Source organism: Acinonyx jubatus, chromosome C1 (assembly GCF_027475565.1).
Source record: "Acinonyx jubatus isolate Ajub_Pintada_27869175 chromosome C1, VMU_Ajub_asm_v1.0, whole genome shotgun sequence".
In the NCBI taxonomy this organism is placed as follows: Eukaryota; Metazoa; Chordata; class Mammalia; order Carnivora; family Felidae; genus Acinonyx; species Acinonyx jubatus.
The window spans coordinates 167,827,175-167,836,735 of NC_069381.1; the positions used below are offsets into that span (position 1 = coordinate 167,827,175).

At 36.5% G+C, this 9,561-nt stretch overlaps 1 protein-coding gene across 1 annotated transcript in view; it reads right to left on the reverse strand.

Annotated features, from left to right (window-relative positions):
* The window catches only part of FRZB (frizzled related protein), a 41,770-nt gene extending 36,010 nt beyond the window's left edge, over positions 1-5,760 (reverse strand). Inside the window, exon 1 of the mRNA XM_015086920.3 lies at positions 5,675-5,760. The gene's annotated coding sequence lies outside the window, so the exon portion shown is untranslated. The remainder of the gene's footprint in view (positions 1-5,674) is intronic.
* Between the last annotated feature and the right edge of the window lie 3,801 nt (positions 5,761-9,561).

The following is a 9,561-nucleotide window of genomic DNA, read 5'->3' on the forward strand; positions in this document are numbered from 1 at the left end:
CAGGACTATTGAAAACACAGATTGTGTGGGCCTCATCCAGAATTTCTGGTATGGTGGGTCCTCTGGGGGTAGGGCCTGAGAATTTGCATTTCTCATATGTTCCCATGTGATGCTGATACTGCTGTCCAGGGACAACACTTTGAGAATCACTCTTTTGAACTAGATATGAAGCCTTGATTTGCCTTAGTAAACTTTGCATGCTATAAAGCTTTCATTTTTATGGAAACCAATTTGACAATAAACTTCATATATTGAAAATAAAAAAAGCTTTCATTTTTTAATCTCCTGCCTATCTTTTCTTACGAGGAACTTAGAAACATAATTTCAATAAAGCAGCCTATATCTAAATTATACTCTGAAGGGAGGCCAGGGAGGAAGACAGGACTAGATTTGTCTACTAGTTACTCAAAGGTCAACCTCAGAGCCCCAGTGAGAGTTGACAATACAATCAGCTACTCTCTGACCCTAATGTACTTTCCTAAAGGAAAATAGCAACACTCCACCCCCACTGCTACAAAAGAACAATAGATCCACTTCAAAGAAGTTCCAGAAGCAACCATAGTATCTTAGTAATGGAATGAACCTCAACAATTTAGCCTACCCACCTGTTCCTCCCCCCCCAACCTCCTAGGCTTCCCTATCTTATTTGGGGGGGAAAAAAAAAAACCTCAGAAAAATAACTTAGGTAAAGCCATGAAGTCAGTTAATGGCAGTTAACGGGCTCAGTTCAATATTCTTTCCACTTACACCATCCTTCTCTGTTGGAAGTGTGTTTTCCTTATATTTGGAAACACCAACGCCTATATACAATATGTATGACAATTAAACATAATGGTATTCAGCTTTCACAATCCCTTAAAATCATCCAAACCTCCCAAACAACCCAAATGGACTTGGGGTCCAGAAGGGGAGGTAAGGGACACATCCAAGAGGACCTCAGACTGTAATGCTTCCCCTGTCTAATGTCAGTTGAAACCCAGATGAACCTGAATTTCTTTCAAATCTCCCTTTGACAAGATTTAATTACAGATGATTTCTAGAATACCCTTTTGCCATCTTACTCTAGAATAGACCTGCATGTTTTGCTACGTCTTTCATCTTATATATTTAAAATCTTTATTTACTCCTCAGTTCCCCCTCTGATGGTGATAAAGGGAAGTCAAGTGGCACAGAGGTCATTCCAACATGGGCTTTTGGCTTGAGTTATGACTGAATAACTGAGCAACTGACTGTGACCATCAAGGCCAAGTTAGAAAATGGCCTTAAAATAATCCCCACAATATTAGAAATCCTGCAAAACAGTAAGAAGCAATAACCTGGCCAGTTCACAGTCATCTGAGATTTGTTAAATGTGAGTCATATACCTCATGTTTAACCTGGAAGATGAATCACTCTCCTCCATGCATATATAAATAATGAGAACATGAATCTGCCAAATTAGCAAATATATCAATTACTAGACCCAATGAATTTTTTAAAGTCTAAAATTGTTTCTTCAGGTTTGAAGGATAAATGTCCATCAGAATATCAGAAATTGCTATTGAAAGATTTCTAGGGTCAAAATGAGATATTTCAAAATAATTTAGCCATTGGAAAAGGCCTAAATCTTGACATGGATCCTCCTAGTATTAACAAAACCTTTCTTGAGACTAGGCTTATTATCTCTATATCACCAATCAACTAATTTACCCCATGTGAGAATCCTGGCCCACTGACCTTGCTAACCCAAGAACATTAATCATCTTGTTCAGTCTTTCCCCCATGATCCTTCCTCTTTTTTTTTTTTTTTTTTTTATTGCTTATTTATTTATTTTGAGAGAGAGAGAGAGCATCAGCCGGGGAAGGGCAGAGAGAAAGGGAGAGAGAGAATCCCAAGCAGACTCCATGCTGTCAGCACAGAGCCTGACACGGGGCTCAATCCCATGTACCATGAGATCATGACCTGAGTGAGAATCAAGAGTCGGACACTCAATCGACTGAGCCACCCAGGCGCACCCCCATAATCCTTTCTAATTGATGCCCTGACCCTCAAGATGCCCCTCATCTACTTTACTCTTCCCATCACTGGCTAATAACTCTACCTCTAACACTCTTTCACCCTTTCCATTTTTCCTTCATAAAGAACTGGATCATGAGGAGGCAAATGCAGATGTTATTTTATTCTTCCTCTGTATCTTGTTTTGTTATTATCTGTCTGAAATTTGTCCCTGGGAAATCTATTTTTCCTCACTCAAACTTGGGCTCCTTTTTTCATGTATTTATTCACTAAGTTGGAAGCAGAAAAAGCTGGAATTTCATCAGACCAGAGGTTTGAATCTTGTAGACTATATCATAATAACAAACACTTATACAGCATCTATTATGATTCACGATATGCCAGGCACGATTAAAGCATCTAACTCATTCAATCATCATAACAGCTCTATAACACAGGAACATTGTTACTCCCATTTTATGAATGAGGAAGCTGAGCCACAGAGGGAATCATTTCCCCAAGAACTTACGACTTCATCAGAGGTCATAGCAGGATTCCGATTCAGACAATCCAGCTGCAAAGCCTGAACATTTCCACTTAGCACTGCATCGCTCTACGTGAGAAGTTGCTCCTTCCCTAGACGCAGCACCCACGAGGAGAAGTTTGGTATGCTTTTATTTCATATAAATACTCTACCTACTAAACTGCATGACATTCCTCAGGTATCTATTTTTAATAACAGTTGTGTTAAGATATAATTTATATAAAATATAAAAGCTTTACTCTTTTAAAGCCTACAATCCAGTGGTTCTTAGCTCATTCACAGAGTTATGTAACACCATGAATCCATAAAAGGAACCATACCCATTAGCAGTCACTTCTCATTTCCCCTTAATCCCTTCAGCCCTAGATAACAACTAATCTACATTCTGTATTTATAGATTTGCCTGTTTTAGACATATATATGCACGTCCATAGAAATGGAATCATGCAATATGAGTTCTTTGCGACTGGCTTCTTCCACCTCCTATAATGTTCTTAGGTTCATCTATATTGTAGCCAAAAGGGGGGAAAAATCCAAATATCCATCAGCTGATGGGCATCTGTTTTTTTTTTTTTTACACTTTTGAGCTATTATGAATAATGCTGCTGTAATATTTGTGCACACATTTTTGTGTGGATCTATGTTTTCATTTCTATTGGGTATATACTTAGGAGTCAACTAAATTGCTGGATCATAAATAACTTTATGTTTAACTTTTTGAGGAACCGCCAAACTCTTTTCCAAGTCACTATACCATTTTGCATTCCTACCAGCAATGTAAAAGGTTCCAATTTCCCCACATCTTTGTCAACACTTACTATAAATGTCTGTCTTTTTTATTATCACAATCCTCATGAGTGTGAAATGACATCTCATTGTGATTTCAATGTGTATTTTCTTAACGACTATTCATAGTAAGCATCTTTTCAAGTGCTTATTTGCTATTTATATATCATGTCTGGGGAAATCTCAATTCAGATTCTTTGCATTTTTTAATTGGGTTGTTTGTCCTTGATGATTTTGCTTGTTTTGTTTTGTTGTGTTGTGTTTTGTTTTGAGTTGTAGGAGTTCTTTATATAGTCTAGACACAAGTCCCTTATCAGATAGATGATTTACAAATATCTTTTCCATTCTATGGTTTGTCTTTTCATTTGCTTAACAGTTCTCTTTGAAGCACAAAAGTTTTCAATATTGATGAAGTTCAATTTTTTTTTCTTTTGCCCCTTGTGCTTTCTATTGTTATATCTAAGAAGGCTTTGAGTAACCCAAAATCACAAAGATTTAATCTTCTGCTTTCTTCTAAAAATTTTATAGTTTTTGCTGTTGTGCTTAGAGCTATGATCCATTTTGAGCTAGTTTTTGTGCAGTGTGAGGAAGAGGTCCAACTCCATTCTTTTGCATGTGCTTATCTAGTTGTCTCAGCACAATTTGCAGAAAAGATTATTCCTTCCCCATTTCATTGTCTTGACATCTCTATCAAAAATCAAGTGAATGTAAATGTAAAGGATCATTCTGGATTCTCAGTTCTATTCTACTGATTCTCTTGATATCCTGGTTCATTCTGATGATAATTAGTGAAGACCTTAACACCAAGATTGGTTTTATTTAGGAAACGTTGTGTAAAGCCTATCTTCTTTGAGCAACCTCTCAGAAATAATAAGGCAAGACAGGAAGATTATAATTTTCAAATCCTGCCTTGAGTGTATGGCTGATATGTTATTAATTGAACACAATGGCAAATAATGTTTTGAACCCAAAGGAAAAGCATCTGGTTATACCCACTACTTATTATAACATTATGATGTAGGATAGTCTCTGGAATAATTCTAGGAGATAATTATACCTTCTATCTCTAAATAAAAACTTGTTTTTACTTATATCCTTATAAGAAATAAGATTCTAAGGCTATATAGAAAATATTTAAGAACTATAGTTAATAATAAGTAATGTGTTATTTTGATTCTCAGTATTTGCTATCAATCTGATCATGTACATTATTAAAGTGACAGAGAAGTGAGAGCCTCTCCAATTCCTTGCTTGACCTGATGAGGTTTAGGATTTGATAGGATTTTGCACATAGGTCTTCTGGGAAACCACTCCCTTCCCCCTAGATACGTGTTCTATAACAGGCAACGTGGTACTTGGGAAAGTTTCCCAGAGAGAGAATCAGGGAAAGATCTTACATAGAGTTAACATCACTCAATTATTCCATCTGAGGTGAAAAGGGAGATAGGGACAAAAAATTAGACATCTCTTGGTCCTGCCAAAAATAAAAGCCTGGCAAAGTTACGAAAACAACAACACACATGAAGATCAGTTAAGGCCATCCAGGTATTTCCTAAGTACAGAATTTCTGTAAATCTGCCTTCTTTTCTGATGGAAGCTCAGATTTTGACTTTTCACTAGTAACTGCCAAACAAAAACATTTTGAATTTTTTAAATATTTTGCAACAGTAAAAAATAGCATCCCTTTTCTTAGATTTCCTTTCTCACCAAATTCGAAACTAAAGTGATTTTAACTTGTGAGCATAATATAATCTGCTTTGAATGAAAACAGTTTATAGTTCTTCAAGAGGGCCTTGGAGGCAGGTGTCCATTGACATCCGTTTATACTGTTATAAACAATATAAATGTTTTCATGTTTTTTATTACAATAATGATGATGGTGATTAACACAATGACAACATAGCTATTAAGGTCTAAAAATCTGTGCCCAGTTGAACCAAACTGGACAGGATTCAGAAGAAACATGAAATGTTTCTTTTTTTTGAGATGTGGCAGGGGGGAAGTGATGGAATATAATCTCTGGAAAAACCTTAAAGAATATTGTTACCCTGGAGGAGATAATTCATCCATTCATTTATTGAACACTTGTTGTTGGCCTTCTAAGTTCCAGATAGTTTTAGGTGGAATAAATAGCACAATAAACAAAGCAAAGTCAGGACCGTAATAAAACTCGCATTCTGATAAAATTTTTCTCTACAAAATGGAAAGAACCATAAATGGTCAGCCCTGTATCTTAACTGAGGGAAGACTAAGTTACAACAGTATGTTATGGCAAGAGAGTTATACTAGATCTAAAGAATGTTTTGGGTAGAAGTTGGTAAAGTCCTGAAATTGTTCTCTTAAAAATTAAGTTACTGTTGAAAGAATACCTTTCTCCTCCAAGAGTTTAGATGACTCCACCTTGCAAACCAAGCCACAAATTTCATTCTTTTCTTCAGACAGGTCCTACACTTCACGTGGAAGACAAAGGCCCTGGGAGGTGAGGTTTAGAAAGAATGGGCAGATAGAAAATGATCAATTTGTCATTTTTGATAATGCATACAAACAGCTTTTGAAAAACTGCTTACATTTCACTGACACATATTTTCACGTTGGTGTATGTATTTATTTAGTCACTTTGCATATAATAATACTCTAAGTGTGTACATTATTTGTCCTGCAGGTGACATTTAATGTTTCATTTTACCAAATTATAGGTCCATATTTTCTGTTTCTTTTTCTTTCCCCACATCATCCATGGACATGTTTTTCTTTGCAGGAAATTGCATTTTCTCATCTAGATGTAAAAAAATGTTAACAGAAGTATCTGTAAGACCCTAATTGCCAGGTTTGCACAGGCCACAGGGAACTCTCTGTCACTCAGCACTGCATCAATAACTCAGTGTGCTGCCTAGTGTTACAAATATCATTTCTAGTGAAGGATTAGGTGGGGAACTTAGCAGCGCTTTACATCTGCTATGTATTTTGGCTTAGAACTTGTTTTTCTTTGAAGAATGTGGTCAACAACCGGCTATGGTTTTCCCTGAAGTATTTAAGAAGAATCAAACAGAAAACTCTAAAATTGTAACACTCAATTCATAGTTAGATTATAACAAAGGAACCAAGGCAACCAAGAAACTACTTTACATCAAACAGAATTCAAGCAGATTTAGAAAAGAAAAAATTACCCAAATAGATAGCCAATCAATTGCTTCTATCTAGCTATTGCTACTAGGAAAACAAATCTCTAGGTTCTGTATATAAATAAACTTATTCTATAGTTTTAACAAATGTAATGTTCCTTAGGCATTCACACATTCCATGTTTTCAACCAATGTACAAAGAGAATTTTTCTTTCTTGAATATAGATCATTACGATTTGTGTCATTTCATATATAGATCTCAAAATAGGTAAAATGCATGTTCCCATTTTCACATCTTAAATGGGTATACTGTTAATGTTATATCTCCAAGACTGTGATACATAATTGAACTAAGTTATGAGGAAAAAAATGCAGAAAAAAATGTTTGTTGGCTAACCATGATCAATACAGTGTAAAACTACCCCCTTCATCCCAGGAAGGGAAAGAGAGCAAAGGAAAGAGCAAAGGAACAGGTTGCTAGGGTGCTGGGGACAAACTTAATGCTAGTAGGGAAACAAGAAGATATTTTGTCAGAGAGGAGGAGATGTCCACTTGTCTCCCCAGGATGGAAAATCATGGGAGGAACCTGAGCAGAGGAGCCATTTTCCTGACCTATGAATTTGAGCAAAGAGTGCTTCAGGCTTTTCCCTTCTCCTGGGAAGCTCTTCCACTCTTCTCCAGGTGGCCCCAGGGGGCTCAGCCACTGGAGGGAAAGCCTGAGGGGGTCCAGCATTCCTGTGACTGGGTATTTAATTCTTATTAATCCTGGAGTCAAAAATTAGCAAGCCCTGTTAGCCATACACCTAAAGCCACATTCCCCTATCAACTGTGTTAGTAATAACATTCATTAGTTTCTCTGCTGTAACTTATTTTCCAACTGGATTCCTAATTTGAAGTGATAAGGTAGGGGTTTGTTTATTGGACTCCTTCAAGATTTACTTGAAGTCTAATTTCACTCCATTGGCCTCAGGGACAACTTTATGCCACTGGAATCTAGTTCCCCTATAATATGGACAGTAATGGGACCTCTGTGTGGTACCTCAGTGATATACCACCAAAAAGGACACAATTCCGAAGAGATGTTTTGATGCCAAAGTACTACTTTTATTAATATTATTGTTTTTTAAATAATATTATAATTGATTTATAAATAGGATTACAAAGAATCAATAAGTCACAGATGATATACTGTTTACCAATCTTTCAATTCTTACCATTTTCATTTTTCTCTTGTTTGCCATGACCGTCCCACCAATTTTTCTCTCATATTGCCTGTTCTTCGCCTATCTATAAACAAAAATGCCCTGGAGATTAAGTATTACATAAATATAAGATGGAACAGATGGTGTGCTAAATAACCACCCACTACCCCCCACCCCCCCGGCCAGAAAACCTAGGACTGAAGGTGCTTTTAGCATATTGTATGTTTCCATAAGGCCAAAATTGTGTTGTACCTTTTTTTTTTTCAACGTTTATTTTTGGGACAGAGAGAGACAGAGCATGAACGGGGGAGGGGCAGAGAGAGAGGGAGACACAGAATCGGAAACAGGCTCCAGGCTCTGAGCCATCAGCCCAGAGCCTGACGCGGGGCTCGAACTCACGGACCGCGAGATCGTGACCTGGCTGAAGTCGGACGCTTAACCGACTGCGCCACCCAGGCGCCCCAATGTTGTACCTTTTTAAGGTATGAGTGCTATTCAGTAACCTGATATGTACTGTAGCTAAAGCCATTAAATAATATACGTTTCTGAGGCAATATCTATGAAAACCAGGAAGCTTCTGTGTGAATCTGCTTATTATCTGCCATGTATCCTACCAGGTTTATCATGTGCTGTCACCAAGATTCTCCTGTTTGTTTTATTGGCAACTCTTCACTGATAAAAGTAATGAATTCTGAGTATGTTCACAGGAGCCTGTGAGCCAAGACTCGAGTCAGGACATAAATATGTTCTCACATGATGGAATGGTTACAAAATATGGATGCCTTAGGGCTAAAAATTCTTGTACACTTCCATTATTAACTACTTTATAAATTGTTTATAAAAATTTACATCTGTTGAACCTCAACCGATCTGTACCAATTTCTTTTCTTTTCTTTTTTTTTAAAGAATGTCCACACATAGGTATCTATTTACTGGATAACAATAGTATGTTATTCCAAAAGGTGTGGCGATCAATGCTAAGGCATTTTAAAATCCTTTATTGTTTGGAAGGATTATTTGATTGCCTAATTATTAACATTAGATTGTATTAGGTTAAATTTGTCCTTCAAAGTATCTAAGGTAACCACTACAAGTGTAACTTTCAAACTAATAAAGAGGAAAATACAGAGGAACAGAGAAGAAAAATGAAATTAAAAACTTCAAAATGTATCTGTGTACTCAAGAGCAGACATGGCCTAGAAATTATTTACATTTGCAAATATTCTATTGAATGATGCATAACTTCACCTGTGACCTTCAAACGCTACTCCCTCACCAAACCAAAGGTTCAATCTCTCTCTCTCTCTGTCTCTCTCTCTCTACCTCTTCATCCCTCTCCCTTTCTCTCCCCTCTCTCTCCCTTCCTTCCTCTCCTTCTCCCCTCCTCTATCTCCTTCTCTCACTATACATACACACATATACTTATATCTACATACTCAATTGTATTTTTAGATCAATATTTTAAGCACTTAGAAAACAGAAACTATTTACCCATCCTTACGATTGAATCTATATATTAACAAACAAATTTGACTAAATAAAAACAAAAAACCAGACTGAATACAATAGAATTTTGACTTATCTGGTTGTTGGGGCTTTTTAATCCTTTTTAATTATAAGAAAACTCAATTATATTTATGTAACTTAAATCACTCTACTGGATCAGAAGTGCATATTAATTGTTTTATTGATAACAATAATTTAGGGGAGAAAGAGGAAAGAGAAAAAACAGATCATTAAGACATGCAGAGAAACCATTTAAGGTTCAGAATCAGCTTACAGGAGCAGGGAGAGGGAAGAACCTTCTGAGCGAGTTTCATCAGAGATTTATCAACACATCTTTCCCTCTTTCCAACTCTGATTAGATTGCCCTGATTTGACAAATGAGGTACCATAAGGTTAGAATTAGATTCAGTGTCTCATTATTAGGGC